At 42.9% G+C, this 17,364-nt stretch overlaps 1 long non-coding RNA gene across 2 annotated transcripts in view; it reads right to left on the bottom strand.

Annotated features, from left to right (window-relative positions):
- Nucleotides 1-17,364, bottom strand: part of LOC140647911 (uncharacterized) — a 42,158-nt gene that overhangs the window by 8,592 nt on the left and 16,202 nt on the right. The gene's annotated exons all lie outside the window — the stretch shown is intronic.

Below are 17,364 nucleotides of genomic sequence, written 5' to 3'. Positions count from 1 at the left end.
AAACTTTGCGTGCTTGGAGTGAGAGCTCACTCCTTATGTAGGACGTTTATGAGATCAGACTCTGACATGTGTGAGAGACTACGTCAGATACAGAGACTTTAACAGAAGGCATCTTTAAGGTCAGACCTAATAATCAGAGAGGACTTGCATATAGCAGCAGGTGACTGTGAGATGTGCATGAAACTCAAGTGGGGATCAAAAATGGAACACAGGAATATCAGAGTTTTCTCAAAGACATTGTACCCTCTGGCAAGTCTGCCAGACATCTGACCCCAGCGTGTGCACAGATTGCCACATCCTACTGGGATTACTACACTGTCAAAGGTATAACAAAAGAACAAATAGGAAAAACAGACCAGAACAATTTGCATTAGTTTTTCCTAATAAGAGTCACATATTAGACAATGTAAATACCTCAAAGTTCAAGTTCTGTAGAAACAAAACAAAATAGCTCCCCCCACCCCATAACATCACATTTTATTGCTTTCCAAAAATCCTGATATAAACACTTTTTTCAGCAAGCAAGCAACAAGCCAACCAAGCACTGGAAGAGTTTCGAACCATGACAGGGTGCTGATGTCAGCCAGAAAACAGAATTCATCATGAATTAATAAAAAAGGGGAGAGAGAAGATACTGTCAGTAGGTTTTAATCATTCACAATGAAGTAATAGGAAAAAAAAAACAGCAAGAGAATAGGAACTCTAGATGTTTTCACTTGATACTGCAAGTAATGTAGACATACTCTGTACTCTACGGGTCTGATGTTCAGGAAGCTTTAGCGTCCAAAATTTAAGTGTACCAGGAATTCTCTGGGATACTTAGCACTTCTAAAACCAGGCTGTTTCTCTCCTTTCACTGTCCAAACACATTGGCCTCCTGTAATATCCTAAAAATGAATAGCTGAGATTGACATATCCCATGCTCTGGCTGCTTTAATTGTTTTCTTCTGTGTTGTGGAAGCCACTGTTGAGTGATAGAAAGTTAAATTTGGGTCCAGATTAAATTTAATCAATGTTAGTGTTAATCTTAAATTTAACACAATCACTTTCCAGGAAAAAAATAATTTTATCTCTAATACTGGGTCCCAATTAAAATAACCTCTCTGGCTTGAACGCCAGCGTTAGAGATGAGAGACCAAAGTAATATGCTTTGCTTGGCTGGTTATCTAAGTCTTTCCACTGGCACTTTCTCAAACTGACAGCAGTGGAGGAAGGCAGGGGCAGCAACAATATTCTGGGATTTGCTGCCAAGATGGGAGACAGAAGAAAGCAGCATGTGGCTCTATGAAAAAGGTTGAATGTGGTTGGGAATCACTGGTGTATAACTGGTCCTGACTGAAATGTTTCATAAACATACTTAACTCAAGAAATATTTTGTAATTTCCTCAAATAGACCCCCCACTCTGCACACACACACCTCTCTCATTATGGACTTCACGCGCAGTGCAAGCATCTCCCTTTCACTTGCACAGAGAGAGGGTTTCGGCATGTGAAATCTTTGGACACTATTGCGAAGTTACATGCATGTGTGACGCTCCTGCCAGAATGCAACTGGCAGCAACAAGGATACGGTTTACATTTAAAGGGGTTTTTAAAAGAATACTGGTTTGACCCTCCTCTGGAAAAGCGGGGAAATGCCTGAAGTATAACTGTAATGACAATTTACATTTTTGTTTCTGCTGAAGAGAAATGCTAAAGCCACCTCGTTGCCATCCTGGATGAGTAGCAAGGTCCAGTGTCAGCTCAGAGGATCAGTAGCCATGATATCTTCCTGTAGTGGGTCCTGCTACCTGCCATGAACTGTTCCTCCCTCTGCCAGTCATGCATCAATCCACCCCTCTTTCTAACAACAGTGATAACTTCCTGCTCACAGTTTGTTATTTCAGCTCTTTAGAAAGTGCAGATAACATGGAGAGCTAAATTCCATCAGGAATCTCCCTTAAAGGTGATTCTTCAGCAGATGCTTTTGTTTCTTGGCTCCCAGGAAACTCATAAGAAGCCTTTTCTGTGCCAGAGCTTGCTGAACACTTGCAGAAAAACATCTCCTGTCCCTTTCTCTTCTCCATCCGCTTTAACCTTTGCACTCCAACACTGGAAGCAACTCCTGCACACCAGGGTACGGGCTCATCTCAGGCACAGTTAGGGTTAATTGGCCTGGACTTCTGCATCCTGCTACAGCCTTTCTCTGCTCCCTTTTCAGCAGAAACTCCTCTCAAACTTACTAATGCATGCAAACCCAATATATTTTAGGCTTGCCCATTGGTCCCCCTTGTCTGAGATGGAGACAGACCCACCTCCTGAGATGGAGACAGAACACTCCTTTTTTAAGTTTCTCTGCCCTCTGGTATTTGGGCAAAGTGGGAAAGTGCAATGCAAGGGGTTAATTTTCACTTTAGGCCTCAGCCAACAGGCTTATACATATTTTTCAACTTGCAGGTTTGCCCAGTGAGAATAAGCTGATGTAAATGACATTTTCTGCAGCCATCCAGGTCCTCTACAGCAGTGCTCTTGACTGGTCAGCCCAAGAACCTGAGAAAAGATGGAAAATGCCCCCACAGCAGAGGAGAGAGGGGTATGAACAGATCTGGGTCTTTGACCACAGCTACAAGAGAAAATAGGAGAGAAAGTGGGAAGGTGAGATACATAATGTGCATGACTTCAGGCAGCAAGATGCTGGCAGCAGAAACAGTGAGAGGAGAACGTGGACATCGTCTGGTGCTGGGAAAAGTAAGCAATGAACAGTCAAGCAAAGTGCTGAGAAAGCCCAAGCACAACACAGCAGTAAGGAGGATAGAAGAAATTTGGATAACGGTGTGGAAGGAGTCAAAGCTATACTGAGGATTGGGAAGAGCTGAGCACTTGGCTGTTTCTCCCAGAAAAGCAATGCATTCACATTGCATGTGATTCTTGCATGACTGCCCTCAGCACAGGGGTCAAAGAGCATGGTACCTGCTTGGGAGAACTAGCCCGAAACAGCCCTGTGTCAGGAGCTGAAGAGTCACGGTCCCAACCCCAGCCCAACCCAACACACAGGGCCTGAGCTCCTGCCATCCCTGCTCTGCTTCTCCTGCCTAGATGTCTTCACCATTCCTTCCCCTAGTGCCTCTCCCGCCTGCTTGTAATGAAATCTTCTCAACCTCTTTTACAAAGGCTAATAAAGGAGGCGATACTGAACAGATCCATGGCTTCTCATTTGGAAGGCAAGCACTGCAAGCACAAAAGTTTCAGGGAAGAGGCAGGGGTGGGGGGCAGGTGATGCCAGGTCTGTTGGTCTCGGCTCCGTTTGCTAAGTTTCTGATGTCCCAAGGAGATAGCAGCTGTCAACTGAAGCAATAGGATGGGGCTACACTGGTGTGCACAGACACAAAAGCGCTCACTCTTTGTGCATTAAAAAAGGAAGAGAGAAGCTACTAAACTCCATATTCTCTCTGGCACTTTATGAACCCCAGGGCTGGCAAAGACAAGCATTAGGTGCTTTTGGTTTATAAGCAGGAAAAAATAGAACACCATCCCAATAAGTAATGTACCTAGATTAATTACCACTAAGAGGTAAGGGAGGGAGGAGGAGGAAGGGAAAAGGAGGGAGATAAGGGGAGAGAGAGGGAGAGTACATAACAACAGCAAGCTCTCTCTTCCTGGGTAAATCTATGCAAAATCAGAATACTTTTTGCACCTCCAGAGCTTCTGAGGTGGTCAACCAGACGAGCTGTTTTCTTCTTAAGAGGCCTATCCACAGTGTATGCTAGAGGTTATGTTTTACAGCATTATTGCTGAAGATGGCACCTAATTTTTCTAGCTTTTTTTTTTTTTTTTATTTACCCAGATGGGAGAGTCATGTGCCCTGTCCACAGATGGCAACCTGAAACTTCCTAAGTAGATCTATGATTTCAAATGAACTGACACACTGCTATGTGCCTCACCTTAGGCCAACCTGCAGGGGGAAGCAAGTCCGTGTTACAGAAAGGTTCAGAAATCAGGACTATTTGTCCTCCCCCAACATCTTCTGCAGTGCTTCATTTAAAAACTTTCTAAATAAGTGGAGGTTTAATATCTCTTTGGAGAAGCTATTCCCAGCTTGGTAATAGTAGATACCAAAACAGTTTTCCTGTGCCATGTCTTCTGCTTCCCTACGTCACTTTCATCCCTTAAAAAAGAATCTCAGATCCTGCCTAATTTCTGAGAAGGTCTTAAGTAACAAGTGATAGGACAAGAGGAAGTGGCCTCAAGTTGTGCCAGGGGAGGTTTCGATTCAATATTAGGAAAAATTTCTTCACCAAAAGAGTTCTCAAGCATTGGAACAGGCTGCCCAGGGAAGTGGTTGAGTCACCATCCCTGGAGGTGTTTAAAAGACGTGTAGATGTGGTGCTTAGGGACATGGTTTAGTGGTGGACTTGGCAGTGCTAGGTTAATGGTTGGACTCGATGTTATTAAAGGTCTTTTCCAAGCTGAACAATTCTATGATTCAATGATTCTATATATCCTCTCCATGTAGCTAGAAACTGACGCCTTGAAACCCAGGTTAAAGACCTGGCAGAAGTATCATATATGGCCAGATAAGTAAACTGAATCAGTCACCTCAGAAAGTCTACACAGTTTATGGCATGTCTAACTCAGTACGGTATCTGAATCCAAACAAGAAACCTGAATCCACATCACTCACAAGCTGAGAATGAGAAAAAAAAATTAGAAGTTGATACATATCTGGATTATTTCTTCTAGGCCTGATTAAACAAATATAAAACAAACCAAGCCTGCTTTCAGGTCCAGCTGACACCCAAGTGAAGATGTTGGCAGGAGAGCCTGTCATGAGATCCTGGTAACCGCAGCTCCAAGTCCCAGCGCTGCCTGGGCTAGTTTTCTGGGATTCATTTTGTTCCTAAAAAAGTTACCTTGTTCTTGCATCGAGACTCCCACTTTAGAGGCCAATGTGATTCCTCCCCCCCAGCCTTTCCTGGGACTGGGAGGAGAGGAAGCAATGACATGACGATGTAGGAAATTAATGCGGCCGTGATCTCAACTCCATGCAGCTCAGAAAGGGGACAGGTAAGCGCTGCTGGCTGCCTTGGCTTCTCTCAGGAATTGGAGGACGGAGGAGGAGGGCAGCTCTGAGCAGGAAGGCTCCAGTGCTGGCAGCAGGGAGTGGGAGCAGGGACAGAAGGGTCTCGGGAATGGTATATGCTTGCTCAGCACATGGCAGCGGCAGTGGCCGTGCTGCTCAGACTCCGGGATGACAATTCTTTCCCTGTGCCACTGCAAAATAAAATTACTTCCCACTTCCTCTTCTGCTTGACTGATTTATACACATGTAACCTTAGAGCTGTCAGATTCCATTGCAAATAATAAGATCCTGACAGATGAGAAAGTTTCCCCATGTCCCTTTCCGAGGGCACAGCTGCCGATCGGTGGAACTCCAAACCTCCCAGCCTTGTCATTAGTAATACTGGAGGCGCTACCAAAATCTTAGGCAATATGTTTTGGATAAATTTCAATCCTCTCTGCTGCTGACTCAGTGCTTATTTCTCCACTTCTACCCTGGTCCCTCACCCACCCGCTTCTACACACACAGTCCTGACATATGGCCTGAATTATACCTTCCCTTCAATGCAGGATTTAAATCATCTCGCCTGCCCAGCGGCCTGTCATGGGTAAGCTACCAGAATGAATCACCTGTTGGGGACTAAGGAGATCACACCTGAGCATGCCAGCCTACACCATAGGGATGGCAGGGCCAAGCAAACTCAACAGCTGCCTCTCTGTGGTAAGCACAAAAGGAAGACAGAAGTTAAATGATTACTTTATCCACTGCCCCAACAGATTCAACTTGCTTGAGAGACACCTAGCTTTGTTGCCCCCACCTTTTATGGGTTTTTTTTTGGTTCAAAAGACTTCTTTTGAAGATTGGCTACCAAAATAAAGTAGTGGTCAGGCTACTCCTTTTACAAATGGATAGCGCAGCAGATTAGCCTTGAAAAATGAACAGAATAAAGAGGAAGTGAAGAGTTATTTATGTTTATAAACATCAGTGATTCCTGAGCGTACTGCATGAATGTGTGTCTCAGACGCTTTTGAAGATTCTCAGCCTGTACTATTACAGTCACCTCTTGGGTCCATCCATACCTTTTCCTCTCTTTTCCCTCCTTTTACTCATCTCTCCTCTGTGAAGAGAGGCAGAAAGGAGCAGTTGCAAGTACCAAACTGCAGATCTGAGACCTAAGAGGAACACCAGTACAGGGACAAAAGAATGTTTTGGGCAGCGAAGATAGACAAAAATATGTGGCCTTTCATTGAATGAGATTACACTGTTCAACTTTGTACAAATACATTGTAGAAGCACAAATGAGGATGGCCTTTAACCATTTACGGGGCTCCATTCGTTAGTGTGGGACACCAAACACATATGTGTTCTCTAACACTCCCAAGCAATAAAAAAAAAAGAAGACAGGGTGCCAAATTCAGTGAAATGGTTTAGCAGTAAATTAAGGTTAAAATACCTCAGTGCTTCTGCTTGCCTTATATAAGAATTCCTTAGGCATTTAAATAATCATATATACCACAAATCTTGCTAGGTAACTCAAAGCACAGGTCCAGTTGCCCATTCCAGTGTTGTCTGCAGTGATCACAGGGCCACTCATGAAGGGAACACTGACATTTGCCTTCTCACCACAGCCATCACGGTAGCAACAGCGCAACACAGGTGCTGAACACAACTCACAAACAATCATGGCATCCCAAGGAAACGCTTCCTAGGTTATCAACTGACTCAGCAGAAATTCATAAAGTTTTCCAGTCTTGGGTTTTTTTCCTTATGTAGGAAACAAGGACTGTCATAGGATGGTTGGGACTCCTCAGAAATAGTACAACTGGGCTGGGTTATTAGACAGAAGCATCCTGTGGGAAGTCTCAGAGTGGAGCTCAGACTGTCACTGCTGGGGGCTCCTAGGGGAGCAGACAACATATTTGACAGTAGAAACCTATTCTAGGAGCTGGTGGCTCCTAATAGTGGCATAACCTCCTGCAGGCAGAAATCTGCTTCTTCCTGATTTTCTCTTGGAGGTCACAACCTCCAGGCAGAGTAACTGCTGTGGATGAGATTGCCTTCATCTGACATTTGATGGGGTTGGCCCTTAACAGCAGGTTCCAGCATGAGACTTAGCAGTTTCTATCAAAAAACCCAAGACTCTGCAGAAATACTCTAGAATTGCAGAGATCTAAATGGGGGAAGAAGTCCATCCTACATTCAGCAAACAAAAATGAAAATTACTTTAGTTCAAGTGATTTCATCTGTCCTACTCAACTTCTGTGTCTGTGGCTGAACAATTACAAGTGTAGGCATGAGCTAGAACAGCATGCAAGGACCCAGGGAGCAAAGCATCCCTCTAGAAAGCCACTCTTGGGCACAGAGAATAATTGCTTAAAGGTGGAACAGTCTGGTTCCCTATCTGAGGTGATCAGTGATAGATATTTGGGAGACGCATTGAGTCTTATGGACAGCAATACATTGAGCAGAAAAATGAGGGCTGCCAGCTTTACCAATGGCTCTAAGACTCTGCAAACTTGGTTTGCTTGCAAACTGTGCTTTATGTCACCAGGCTTCCTATACAGCTTGTGGATGTAATACAGTCTAGAGTCTACTTCAAGGCTTTGAGATTTGCTACACCCAGACTCAGATTCAATCATCTGTTTATAAATTCTCTGATGTTTGTGGCTAGTCTCATTTCAGCAGCCACTTAATTAAGCATGTTCAGCTTAGAGGCTGAGATCCAGGCTCCCAAGACCACTTTTGAGAAGGCTGGAATAGTCTTGTGCATGCGAAGATAAGGAGATGGCAGTCCAACCAAGGGACTCAAATATTATGTAAACAGTTGACTGTTTGGACTCATTTTCAAGAGTCTCTGTCCCTTAACATTAGCAATATTCAAATTAAGTCAGAACACTTACAATGATCTTGTATTTCTCTCAGACTAAATAGATTTCAGTCACTGCTCTACTGGGAATGAAGCTAAACATTAAACAAGTTAATCTTCATCTAAATGGGTTGTAAAGCAGCTTTTCTCCATAAAAATGTAAGCTACTTAAGAAACGAAGTGTTCAGGTTAATACCATGTCTGCATGTCTACATACTTCTCCTGCCACAATCTATACATTTGTTTATGGTCTTATAAGAGTCAATGATATGTTAAATATGTAATAAGAGCAAAACATCATCTCATGTCATCACTTCTCCAGTGCAAATTCTTATGCATCACAACAGGAAATTCTGCTTTTAGTTTGAGGATACCATCTAGGTCCATGGTTTTCAGTGAAGTGTTCTCTCTGAATCACAACCATCTTCTCTGGCCTTAAAAAAACATTTAAGAGTTTGAGTGTGCTTAATAGCACATAGCAAAGAGAGGATTTCACGACAGGGGGTGGTAGCCAGACAGATGTGATATAAAAATAACTATTTTATGCTCTTGAGGAATAAACCAAGTATCTAAGACTGCTCGGCTCAACTAGACTTTATCAGGTCCTCAGGATGGAAAAGATGTGTCCAGGAGGGACTTGACAAAAGGGATGCTTTTTTGTTTGTGATCTCCACCCGTCCTGTATTTAGTCACCACAGTAGCTTGAATTCTTTTGCTCCAGGGATTGCCTACAAAAAACAGAAGGAAACCCTGGCCTAGAGATTGGGCTGCCATCTGGGAGCATGCTGTGGGGCAGCAGTCTGCTACTTTAATTGCATCTATTCATTTAAAAAAGACGATGCTGCTCATTAAACAGATAAAATCCCTTCAGTTTATCCATCATGTAGGCTACTTACATGGCTAAGACTGGCCCAGACCTGGACTGTAAGTTAATGCTGCCCTAATTTTCCACTGTCTTAGGGCTGCCTTACCTCCCACTATCCTGAGAGAGCCTATATTTCTTACTGTCCTCAGTCTCTCAGCAGCACAGCTCCCAACTGTAAACAGGCTGTAAGAGCCCAGCTGGCTCAGCAGAACTGGGATCCAGGAATTGCTCTCTACTGTGCAAAAGCCAAAAATAGCTTTGGGGAACATAACAGAAGTGACCAGAGGTGCTCTCACACTGTACCACTAGGCTTTCACTAGGCTTTCAATAGTTGCACTATTGAAATCCAGAGATCCTAGTGAGGAAATGCTTCTAAGAGAAGCTAACAGAAAAAAAAAGTAATCTCATGTTTGCAGACACACATGCCTTCAGGGTTTTTTTTCAGGCCTGAAAGAAAAATCTGCTGGTTTGATTTCTGCATGTCAGGTACTGAGGTAACAACGGAGTACTCCAGTGCAGCACAGTGCTCTTTTCATGCACGTACTAGCAGAACCCTTCAGTGCAACTTCCTTTTTTATGTAACCTGTGCAAGAGTTGTCATTCAAATAGATTGAGGAAAAGTGCAATATCAGATAAGGCATGGTCATATCCTTTTACAGGCAATTAAAGGCCATAAGCACTAATAATTCAGTAGACACCTGAAGTTTTCTTTCCTGACTCGGTACTGCGGTGGATTCATCCCGCACAGAGTCTGTTCCATCCTTAAACCGTATGATCTACTTCGTATCTTTTTTCTTCTGGTACAGGTTTTACAGTCACATAAAACTTCAGCAAATCATTCCTGCCCATTCTTAATCAAAAAACCCACTTCTTCAAGGCTCTCTGTAATCGTCCCAGAGGCAGAACCTTTCCTGTGCCTCTGCTGCCCAGCAGCAGAGTTTGCATCTCGTCCTAGGAAGTAGTTTAAGACACAACAGCACCATCTACCGAGAGTAACCTCTGTGAATCCTAGTGTGCCTTGCAGAGTACGTTAGATAAAAGGTATATTCAGCTGGTAAAAGTACGATGTTATTAGTGACAGCGCGTTGAGTTAAAAAGAAAAGGAAACTTATCTTGCCACTTAAACTTTCATCTTGCCACGAAAACTGTTAAACTTTACCTATGATTGTCGCTTTTCTCAAAGCTGAGGAAAATACTGCTCCCATCTCAGCGCTCAAGATTAAGAACAAAATCAGTTATTCATCATATAAATGATATTATCTGGGTGAGATGCTTAATTTGTACTGCTGCACACACATATTAAAAGAAAGGGGGAAATCAAGGTAGTTGTTCCATCCTGCTTTATATCCTTAATATAAAGCAATCTCCTACTGGGATATACAATCATTTCAGCAAGTTTTCCACACAAGTAAGTAATTAAAAAACTGCGCTTTTTCTGGGAAGGTGGTGGTTTGAATCAGCTTCTTTGTAGACTAGATTCAGGTGACGCACAATAGTGAAGTGTCTGAGAAGTAGCAATCAGATGGCATTCAGCCCTAGATACTGTATTAGCTTAATATTTCAAAGCATTTTTCATCACCCTTTTATGGCTTACAATGCAATTTCTCTTTCTCCTGTATCAAATAATCAGTGACAACTGTGGCAAGATGATCTTTTAGTATTCTTTTTTTAATCTCATATATATTATTTCTAGGCACCCGGCTTAATATGTCTTGACACTGTCTTTGAGTCAGTGCCTAAAAATGCACACTCTGCCTGGCTGGCTGCCTGGATGATTTGCTTAAATCTGCTTTTAAGAAAGACTGAAGACATTGAGATTCTGTCTCACTTAAACAAATAAATACAGTCTGCTTTGTAGAAAGTAGATACTGTGTACTTCCTCTTTTTGTTCCTGTTTAATAGGATCTGGAGACTGATTAAAGAAAAAAAAAGTCCTAGAAGAGGTTTTGAAGGAGCTAGAGCTAGATTCATGTCTATAGCAGGTTCTATGGAACTTCACTGTCTCTGCTCATTGCTTTTCTGTGGCTTGACACACCTTAGGCGACAGTAATAAACTGATGTGTACTGATATATGGTGTTCAGGAGACATCCTCTTTAATCAAACAGCTGCAATGCATCAGCAAAAAGGGAACCTGGGCCAAGAATGTAATCCCATCTCCTTTTGCATTTCCAGATGCATCGCCTGCATTTGTCTGGACCTTGGGTACGGTCAGCTGCAAATCTGAATCTGCATTTCAACATTCAATCTCACCTCACTATCTCACTTTCCTGACTCCTACTTAGGTTTTTCAGGTTTTGGATCTGAATTTTAAGGATTGATCAGTGTTAATTAAGTAGCACAACATAGCTAGGATGACACTGTAAAATCTCTGTAGTTTCATATATAGCATTTTAGTACACATACAGTCATGATGGTGTGATTAGCAAATGTTACAGGAATGATACAGCAATTGCATGCAAATTGCACTAAGAGACTATTCACATTTTATTTATGTGTTAGGTTACTAAAACAAGGACAGATACCAAGCACTGCCTGTGGGCAGGAAGCTCTGGTGCAAGGACACGGGCTGGTCCATGCCTGGCTGGGAGCAGCTCTGCGGGAAGGGACCTGGGGGCCTTGGCAGATGCGAGCTGGGCATGAGCCAGCAGTGTGCCCTGGCTGCAGGGACGGCCAACAGCACCCTGGGCTGTGTTAACAGGGACACAGCCAGCACATCAAGGAGAAGGATTGTCTCCCTCTGCTCAGCACTTGTGAGATGTCATTTAGAAAGCTGTGTCTGATTTTGGTCTTCTGATACAGGATGGACATCGATAAACTAAAGCAAATTCAGTGTTCGGGGACTGGAACATTGTCCTGTGAGGAGGGCTGAGGCACCGGGGCTTTTTCAGCCTGGAGAACAGAAGGCGTAGTAGGAGGAGAACAGGACCTAGTAGCAGTTTTCCAATACATACAAGGAGGTCATCGAGAAGATGATGTCAGGCACTTCTCAGTGGTGCCCAGTGGGAGGATGGGAAGCAATGAGCGTAAACTGAAACAAGAGAACTGCGAACTGCATATGACAACAGTGAAGGAGTGAAACAGATTGCCCATAGAGGTTGTGAAGTCACCAACCTCACCACTTTTGAGCAATGTTACTGTCCCTGTATGCACCTTCCTTCTTTCCTTAACTCAAGCACTCCACAAATTGTCATTAGTGCCTCTTCACTCTTCATTTTTATTGTATAGTAGATATGAGCACTGACATCTTTTAGCTATCCGTATGCTCACCTGTGATAGTTTTCAGTCTGATGAACACACCAAGTTTAAGCTCTAACAATCTAATCACAAAAGGAAAAAAACCTCACTCCATGCTTCATTCAACACTATCGCACATACTAGTAGACAGACATGGCTGCAACACCATTTAACCATTTTACATACATACACTGAATTTTCCTGCAAGTTTTCTTGATGACGGAGATTAAAATATTATGAAAGAGTTCTATTACTAAGATCATGGTTTGGGTTTGCAATATGAAAAACCTCTTAAACACTGTATTGTCGTCAATGTAAAATGAAAGCATTATACTTAGCTGATGCTTGAGAAAAAACGTCCCAAGTCTGAGGTGCAGCTGAGAAAAAAAAAACAAACTGTCAGGCATCCAAATAGGTTGTGGAGAGTTGCTCTTGGGAGCAGGGAACATCTACTCATTCTCCATTTGTGCAGACCCTAATACAACAGACTCCTCATCCATGACAAGGGCTCTCAAGCACTGCAGCAACATAAATCCAAAGGTAGGCACAGTAGACTTACACTAGTGTGCATTACGAATAATGGAATGTGTCCCTTGGCAATAAAACCTATGTCAGATAACCATCAGGCCATGTATGTATATAATTATGCGTACACAACTGGATCCAAGTTGAATAGCTGCTTTAAAATTATCCTTCAAGGCCACATTTTTGAAGTTCTTCAGTTTCACATGAGCAAAGGCACATAAGAAAGAATAATCTTTGCAACTGCATGGTTCTCCAAGTCATTTATATGTACAACTATTTTCTTTCCTAGCAGCATCTTGTCTGCACTGTGGACTCATTAAAAACACTTAAAGATAAACATCAGGAAGGTGACCATGAACATTGTATGCATGCATGAGTTTCAAAGTTTGGCTCAAAGGTTACTAACAGCAGAAATTTTGAGAAATCACTTCATGTATGCTGGTTAATGTTAAGATATGTTTTCCATTCCTGAAGGATCCTGCCAAATCTAAGGGAAGGGAGAAGGGGGGGAGATATAAAGTACTCATTGTTCCTGCTAAGTTTCCTTCTTGGGTTCTTTCATTTTATCATTTACAAAGACTATTGTTTTACTTCAAAAACTATTATACAATAGGGAAGAGAACTTGGACCCTTAATTCAGCAAGTGAATTTTATCCAAGCTTTATGCATATGAACAGTTCCTGTAACTTTAGCGTAACTTATTACAAGTTTAAGTTGAGACATGATAAGACATTTTTGTTAACTCAGATCTGTGTGTACCTAACTGTCTTTCTTTGAATTTTTTTTGATCACTTCTGCAAAGCATTTGCCCCACTCACTCAAGCATACTGGAAGGGAGGTGTCAGCATTACTCAGAAATTTATTCTGTTTGGATCCTAGTTAATATTATTACTATTTCTCCCTCTCTTTCCTTCCTGTGTGCTTGGCATCCTGCACAGGAAAAGGGAGGGGAGAAAAAAGTAAAAAGAGCAGTATCTTTGTGGTGGGTGAGCAATGGAAATAATGGAGACAGCAACAGAAAGAAGTAGTCTGGTCTGAGAACAGGCGGTTTTTCTGCCTTTTTTTGGTTATTTTAATAAAAAAGAAACATGCCTTTATTTTTTCTAAAAAGGATGACATTTAATCCATTTTACATATGTGAGGCTCATGGTCAGGAGTTGAAAGGGAACTGGAGGGAGTTCTGACATCAGAAGTAGGGCTACGGCAAGGACAATATCCAAGTCTGAACAATGGGACAACAGGACCAAAATGAACTGGCAGGAGGAAAGAGGCAAGAAGGTGGAAGCACAGGCAAAAGCATCAGTGTTACAATGGAGTGAAAGAAAGGGCAAACCAAGTTCAACCTCCCTGATACAAAGGATTTAGCAGAGCCACAAAGTCAGATTATGTAGTTGCAAAATACTGCTGTCAGAGCCGCAGGATCAGTGCCCTGTCCCCACAAAACCAGGAGTGAGACATCTGAATTAAAAGCAGAACCACTTACACATGCAGGTCACTAGATTTCACAAGACTGAGAGCAGGTATTGGAAAGATATTGTCATGTTTGCAATCACACAGTTACATTTGAATAAACATAACTGTCAGCAAAAATTAGTGATAGTGAGACAAGCATAAAATTGCAGCTCTAGCACAACCAAGGTCACAAAACAGAAGATGAGAAAAAGCAATCTACCAAGAGCTTTCCTAGGGGAAAATAAATAATATATCCTTCACTAGCAGAGAAAAAAACCAGTTGTGGTGAGAAACTTCTCATTTAATCTTCTTTGACTTTCATTATGAAACACATTTACCTTTACTTTATCCAGATACCAATATTTTTTGACTGTAGGACCTGGATTGGACTTGGACACAAACCAACTGGAGGACTGCAAAGGTTCTTTGCCTTGAGCAGCAAAGAATGCAGGACATGCATTTTAGCTCACGAGTGGGATGCAGGTTTTCTCAGACTTCCAGTCAGGGGCATGAGTGTGTGTGAAGTGACACCAACCTCTACTGCTAGGCTACACCTACCTTACTGCATGAGTGAGGCTATCAAGTTGCGTGAGACATAACAGATAAAAATACCAACCCTGTGCCGTGGGCTTCACATGTCCACTTCACCCCAAGCAAAGGAGGTTGGAAATACATCTTGTTTTGAAAGTTTTTATTGCATTCAGTATTGTATGTAGATTTATATTTTTGAAACTAAGTGTTTTCTATTAGCTGTATATCCAAGTTCACTAAGTCTGTGTGGGTGTGGAGCAGGTGGTGGCAGTTAAAGTTCACAATGCAGGGTAGAAGTCTTGTGACATTTTAAATAGACTTCTGTTCATAAATCCTGCACTGATGCACAGAGAGAACTGGCTGGACCTGCAGGAACTATACGAAGCTGATCTCCAGCTAGGAGGGGTTTGTTTGTTCAAATAGGTTCATATTGCTCTGGGACTGAGATGACTAGGACCCCACCCACCTGATGCAAAAGCCACACAGTATTCCTTGTGCTGTAGGCAAATACCCAAAACCAGAAGAAGAAACTAAACCACCCCCCACACACATGAGACCATGCTTGAAAGGTTCACAAAAATATTTTGTTATCACAGTAACTGACAGTGTAATAATATAATTAATGATTCTTTACCTGCTATATTTCATCACAAAAAATATGGTGCACACATTCTCTTCAGCTCCTCAAAGACAGGCTGGATGCAGCTGATCAGTCTACCGGCCAACTACATCTGTGAGCCTTGAAGCAGGAGAAAAGACGGCACATTGCTCAGGAGCCAACCAAGGTGTGCTTCTCTTGACTGTTTCTCCATACCACAACCAGCTGGAGAAAGGGAGCTGCTCCCACATCCCAGGACACAATCGCGTCTGCACAGCTGGGCAGCCTCATCTCGGTTTGCAAGGGGCTTTCAGTTGCTCAAAGTTCAGAAGCTGGGGTGGTGAGGAAAGCACAGTTGTCACAAAGACTTAAGCGCAAAATGCCAACCTAAATCATGGAAATACTGCCCTGTGAAACTGGTGATTTTCCTCACAGAACTTTAGCAGTAATCAGCTATCTTCCTTCTTAAACCTCCAATGGTTAAAGGTGGCATGGGAATGACACAGATATAGCACATATTTAAAAAAAAAAAAATCATGTTTATGTCTCTTTTCCCCTTGCAGAACACAATTTATACTGACGATTTCTTCACAATAGTGCCTGCTTGAGTTGGCCCAAAACGTTTTCTAAAATTAACACTGTTACTCCAAAAAATAAAGTGTTTGAAGTATTTCCATGTTTATTAGGCTTCTTCCAGGTGTTCTTTGACAGTATCAAGGATGGGATTAAGATGTCTAGGTACTCCTACTAGAGAAAAACAAAACAACATTTGAGCTAACCTACTTTGCCAGAAACGTACCTTAGGGTCAAAATTAGCATTCATGTTCTCTGTTTTTAAACAGAAAGCCCTTTCTCCTCCATGGGTTACCTGTTACCATTGTTTCCAGCTTTCAACTAATTGCTCAGAAAAGGCAAAAAATTAGGCGGCATGATGTAAATGTAAAGAGCCATCATTTAAAAAGACAGTGAGAAAAGGTGTGGTTGGCCTGATCAGTCATCTTGTAGCACAAAAATCACTGAAGTTGGCACTGCTGCACTTCTGCATAGGAATGCAGGTTACAAAGTAAGATTGGGAATTACTGTGCATAGCTATTCAAGTGGCATAGCTTACTCCTTAGCTGTTATATTTAGGCCAAATAATCAGTTTTCTAGACAGGATTTCCACTGAAGAGAGAAAATAAGGATCTGTGGAGTTCATGTCTAAGGAGAACACAGGCCTTATACAGACCTGAAAAAAAAGTTAATAATTTCACTAGATTCTACCAAATATAGATAGTAACATGTGGTGGGGAGCGGAAATGTCTCCAGGGGCCGCAGGGGCATCTCTGCCGGGGCGCCTGGAGCGGCTCCTGCCCTCCTCCTGCTCTCCCCTCGGGGCTCGCAGGGCTGTTTCTCACCCTGTTTCCCTCAACCCCGGCTGCTCTTTCTTACCCAGTTTCGTACCCATTTCTTACCCGTTTCTTATCCATCTTTTGCCCTTCCTTCCCCAGGCTTTCCCCGAGGCTCCCGCCCGTGGCTGAGGGGCTCAGCCGGGCCCTGCGGTGCGGCCGTTGGAGCCGGCTGGAACTGGCTGTGTCCTCACAGGGGCTGCCCCTGCAGCACCCCTCTGCCCTCCCCACACACAGAAAACTCGCCAATAAACCCAGTACACTTGCTCATACGAGGTCGGTTTTTTTGCAGGAGTCTCCGTCCTTGGAGATATTCAGAACTCCACTGGACACGGTCCTGTCTATTATTGTTGGCACTGCTCTGAGGAGGGCGTGTGGACTAGGTGATCTAGTTGATCCCTCCCAACCTCAGCTATAGTGTGATTGTATGGCATGTGCTGGTCTTCTCTAAAATTAGTACTCCTCCCATTCAGCTGGTGTAACTCCATCACTACTGTTAAAATTTGCAAGAAAACACTGTAACAAGGCAAAGCCATGTCTTCTGAATCTGGGCTGAAATGCTGAACTGGAAGCTTTGTATTGAAAAGAGGTTGTAGAGAGGTGGGGGTCGGTCTCTTCTCCCAGGTAACAAGTGATAGGACAAGAGGAAATGGCCTCAAGTTGTGCCAGGGGAGGTTTAGACTGGATATTAGGAAATTTTACTTCACTGAAAGGGTTATCAAGCAGTGGAACAGGCTGCCCAGGGAAGTGGTTGAGTCGCCGTCCCTGGAGGTATTTAAAAGACGTTTGGATGAGGTGCTTAGGGACATGGTATAGTGGTGGTCTTGGTAGTGTTAGGTTTACGGTTGGACTTGATGATCTTAAAG

This window comes from Ciconia boyciana, chromosome 2, assembly GCF_034638445.1.
Source record: "Ciconia boyciana chromosome 2, ASM3463844v1, whole genome shotgun sequence".
Lineage (NCBI taxonomy): Eukaryota > Metazoa > Chordata > Aves > Ciconiiformes > Ciconiidae > Ciconia > Ciconia boyciana.
The sequence above is the reverse complement of the archived record's forward strand: the minus strand, read 5'-3'. Positions and strand labels throughout refer to the sequence as shown.